Raw genomic sequence first — 5,381 nt, forward strand, 5'->3', positions numbered from 1 at the left:
ATTTATTAGTTATAAATCGACTAATTTGTTATATATATATATATATATGTTCATTATATGATAACTAGGCTTGTGCGTGTGTACAAGTCTCCATTTGTCACCTAGCACAGTATCCGACACTTCAAACCAATCCACTCACTGCAAGTGAGTTCATACCCCTTTAACTAACCTTTGAAATACTTTTAAATGTTTTAAATGATTTTATGGGGGAATACAAGTTGAATACTTATAGTTATTACTTCAATCACATGTGATTAATAACTACAAAACCAGTGATTTTCTTACTGTTCAAACTGTTTATCAAACCGTTTTGCTTCAACTGTTTTACAAACTCTTTTACTTATCAAATACTTTTACTTAAACTCTGTTATACTTATTATCAATTGCATGTCCATGTATGTATAGTTATATAAGCAATGTTTAAAAGGCTTAGGAAGGCCGCCCGCCTTATATCCTTTTCGCCGTTGAGATGTGGTCTGGTGGGGTATCGGGTGTCCGTTCGAAGGTCGTTTAAATATTAGTTATATATCATGTGTACATATATAGTCATAAAAAGGGTCCTTCCAGTCAATTCAATACCCTTGGGTAGCAAGGGTATACTTCCATGTTCATACGTACAAGTTATATTACTAGTAAACTACTATAGGCATAGTTTAGGGTTTCACTAATACTAATACAAGAACAATGAATCATACAAAGAGTCAGTGCATACATGAGTCATAATACATAGTGATGAGAAACAAACATAATACATAGTGATGAGAAACGAACATAACACATAGTGATGAGAAACAAACATAATACATAGTGATGAGAAACAAACATAATACATAGTGATGAGAAACAAACATAATACATAGTGATGAGAAACAAACATACAGGTTAGACAGAGGAAGAACACACAATACAACTAGCACATACATTAGATATACATTACATTCAGTTATGTGAGCCATTAAACGGGTCATGACACTACCTGCCATGATAGTTTTGTATCCAGAATCTCCTTAATTGGGGAGCGTATGAGTTTGCGTATAGATCTATACTGGATTGACTATCCTACACCTTGCTGCTCGCTACAGTGGGACTTGCAAGTCTACGGGTGCCAAATGTCATTTCTTACGGCGTCTTACATCGTCGTTTTACTATTGAGTCGGTAGCAGGATACAGGCCGATCACACTGTACTTTAAATAACAATTGGTTTAAGGTAGTTAGTACAATAGTAGTTACTTAATACAACACTACAATACTATAATATTTATCCCATTACATTCACTTCGTGAACATTCACACGATGCACGGTAATGTAAAAACTATATTTTTGGTTAATGATAGTCGGATTTGGGAAAATACACACTCTTACAAGAGACACACATACAGTTACTAGATGCCTTGGTAGAAGGCTACTCTTAGTAGGAAACATAGGGTTTTCTAGGATAGTTCAAACAAACACAAACTTTACAAAACTTATAGATTACATCTTACAAATGCTTTCGTAGAAACTAAGACACTAATATACTTATGATCTCACCAGCTTTAAAGCTGATACTCGCTTTCAAAATAACTTGTATTCTCAGGTCACCACTAGACAGGTACATGTGCCAGGCTTTTGAGAAGATGGAGTTCGTTCAAGACTCATCTTTTATTTTGATATGTATATTTTTGTTGTCTATAACTTTGACAGAACACACATGTATGAAATTATATTATTAATGCAATGGATGATGTTGTTGCTTGTTTACTACTATTCATTGTTGTGATACTGTACATGACGTCCTCCGCCCCGGAATGTTTCCGCCATTCATGGTTTTGGGGTGTGACATTTACATAATTACCAAAAATCCTTGCTTTGACATTCTCTTGATCATGATATAAAATAAAGAGAAAGAAAGTTTCTTAAAATTCTATTTTGTAATAACAGAAGTAGCATCACACACACACACAAAAAAAAAAACACTAATCATATATAAGCAATATATGGTTCTACAATTCATTATTTACAAACAATCATCATAAATAAACAAACGTGGCTAATGATTGATTTGGGGATGATTAGTTTCTCAATTTCAGGAAACCAAATACTATATCTAGTACAGTCATTTCAGCAATGTAATAAATTAGTTCTTTAAAATAAAAATAGAAAATTCCGAAAATAACATAAGATGAAGATGATAGGCAATTTGTCTGGAATTTTAGGTTTCCTTTCCCAACCATCACCGTACCTTCGAATCCATCAAAAAAATTGAAAGTGCTGCCATTTTTAATCGCAATCATAAATAGAAAAAAATGGAAACATGTGATGTTACGGCAGGAGAAAAAATGAAGTGTTTTATGAAACCCCACGCTTGAAATCTAAAAGAGTTTCAAACCAAGAAATCACAAACCATCAAAGTTATCAAAGTTAGTGCTTAGTGTTGCCTTATATAGTGCCTCGTAATATGTGGTCTAGCAGGTATGGGTGAGGGGTGGTGGGTGTATGGGGTGTGGATATAAGATGTAGGAGTGGGGTGGTTATAGGTGGTATTGGTTAGGTGGGTATGGGTAGAGATAGGTAAAGGTGGGGGTGGGGGTGTGGGATGTTGTAGGGTGGGGTGTGGGGTGGTAGGTTGTAAATGAACCGAATGAACACGAAAAATGGTTTGTTTATGTTCATTCGTTTAACTTTAAACAATAAACAAACGGGCATGAACAATTAAACAAACAAATTTTTTTGTTCATTCATTAAGAAATTTAATGTGTTCGTTTAGCTAATAAATGAACATAAGTGAACAAAATATAAACATTTTCCAAGTTATTTATAATTTTGAAAAATGAAAATATCTCTTTTTTTTTTTTTGAAAAAACTAACAAACTCAACACATTTTTAAAATTTTACTTTTTCTTAAAATATTTTTCTGGAAGTTTTCCATAACTAAAAGGAACCGGTTTTTTGGGAAAATATTAAACACAACAACAAAAATCATGTAAAGTTTTGATTTATGACATTTATCCTTTCATTTCAAATTCTTAAGGAGATAGACAGAAACTTTGCATTTGCACCAAAAATAAATATTCACTTTGAGAAAACAAAACAAAATTAGCTCTACGTATCTCATAAAAATAATCTTGATTTGCTGGGGATACTTCTGCACCAGTGTTTAAGGTGTTCTGAATTCGTCAAGTTCACAATCGTCCGCATCATCTGCTGGTCTTTTGTATATTTGATGCCAACCGTATGTCAGTTTGCTTGGTTGTTCTTTTTTATTTTTCATATGGAGTATAACTTGAAACAGGCGGCTCATTCATAACAATATCTATATTCTCCTCCATATGATTATAAGAAGATAGAAATTAAAATAAAAAGGAAAAGAATAGATATATTTTTAAATCTTGAACATCCTACAATTGTTCTTTATAAATAAGGTTGAAGCATTTGAGCCATTTGGTAGTACATCTACATCATTCCTAGCACAGGAAATGATTTAACATATGGTAACAAAATTCATTCATAAAGATCATGGTTTTACAGTTGCATAATAATTTTAAAAAAAAGACTAAATTACATAGTCAGTCTCTGTCCTGTTTCATTTATGTCCAAAAAGGAACCATTTGAATTTTTGGTCCTTATCAGAGGGTTTCATATCCTATGTAAATGACAATTGATAGCCAAAAAAACCAACTAAGCGTAACTGTTGTTTGAATTTTCCCAAGAACATGATTTTAATGACCCTAAAGCAAAAGAGACGATAATTGATTTTTGCAGAATGCTTTCTGTCATGTCTGTGTTTGTAATGGAAAGAATGTAATCACATGTGGAATACAATAAACTCTTGCCTACGAAAGTGTTGGTGGAGCATTTCATTGCATATACTTTCCTCCTCAAGTGAAGACAATACTTAGGCTGTCTTCCATGACATCTTCTCCTAGGCATTTCATCATACACCTATTAGGCATCATCACACACATATTTATCAACATCTCTCATCATGTAATTATTTCTACCACAAAAAAGCAACTAATCTAATGAAATCAAACACTATTACATAAAGTAGATGAAAAAACAATCATGAAACATTGAATAAAACGAAAACCAAACAGTCAAAATTGAGGGAAGCTATGGAAAATTGGCCTGCCAGAAACCAATTTGAATTTCAAAGGAAAATATAATGGGAAGTTGTAAAAGAATGAATTGAAACCAAAACTAATAATCCGACACTATAACCTATAACTATAGAACACTATTACCTATAACTAATGAAAAATCAATCTTGGTATAGTCAAGCAAATAGTCAGGGAGGTGGAAAGAATAGGAGATTTTAAGCAAATAAATCTTGATCAGAGAACACCAGTAATATGGTATAACTTCCACGAGAAAAGTCACTTCAAAAATTAAATTTGAAAAAACATGAGTCTGAGTATCAGACCATTGTGTGATGGGATACTTCAATTTTTGGGTTTGAGAATTCTATCAAAGTTATTGTGGGATAGAGTTTTGATTTTGACACCTCATTGCTAGATTTAGTACGAAACCAATTGATGATTTGAGGGGATTTCAGCGACACCCCAAACAAGACTCGCGATTCTAAACCAGAAAGATAATACAAAAAGAATATAAATTAGGGTTAAGGAATAGAAAATAATAGAGATACAGATTGTGGCTCGGAAACAAATGTAATTTATGAGATGTAAGGAAGAAACCATATACCTTATATTATCGCGGTTGCGGAGGTTTCTGTGAATTCAATTACTCCGACGAAGCATATACACTGTAAGGAACATAGCGTCTTTAAAAGAGCAATGGCAAAGATGGATCCACCTCAGTAGATTCATAGCGAACGCGGGCTAGTGTAATCCTTGAAGACCCTTTCACGCGCGGTTTGCGCTTTAGACGGAAGGAGGAAAATGTCCGTTGTGATACGTTGTGTTTTTCAGGAGGTAGGCTAGGAGATAGGCTACGTGGCGCGAAAGAAACCCTATAAATCTAATTTAGGAGGCTCGACAAAAACAAGGTTTATATATATATATATATATATATATATATATATATATATATATATATATATATATATATATATATATATATATATATATATAATAATAATAATAATAATAATAATAATAATAATTTTTAAAAGTAAAAAAAGAAAAAGCCTTCGAAACTCAACAAGCTATGTCTTCACCCTGAAAGTCCTGATTGATATTATTTTCTGCTTAATATATATTTACACTCTAACTTTGTTGTATATCAGATTTGAGCCCTCTAAATAATAATGCTCAAAGCTCTTGAAGAGTTGAAGAGAAATATCGGTATACAAATCATATATATGTCAGACTCGAAGATCTTTGGAAGCTAAAATCTTATGAAACCATGAAAAACAAAATGAGAAAAGGTTACATAGTT

General features: G+C 32.6%; 1 long non-coding RNA gene across 1 annotated transcript; it reads right to left on the reverse strand.

Moving 5' to 3' along the window:
• Positions 1–2,965: 2,965 nt before the first annotated feature.
• LOC111894627 (uncharacterized) lies at positions 2,966–4,965 on the reverse strand. Its single transcript, XR_002851285.3, has 2 exons — positions 4,686–4,965; positions 2,966–3,923 (listed from the first exon to the last, which is right to left on the reverse strand). It is a non-coding gene; the product is annotated as an uncharacterized LOC111894627 (long non-coding RNA).
• Between the last annotated feature and the right edge of the window lie 416 nt (positions 4,966–5,381).

This window comes from Lactuca sativa, chromosome 7, assembly GCF_002870075.4.
Source record: "Lactuca sativa cultivar Salinas chromosome 7, Lsat_Salinas_v11, whole genome shotgun sequence".
In the NCBI taxonomy this organism is placed as follows: Eukaryota; Viridiplantae; Streptophyta; class Magnoliopsida; order Asterales; family Asteraceae; genus Lactuca; species Lactuca sativa.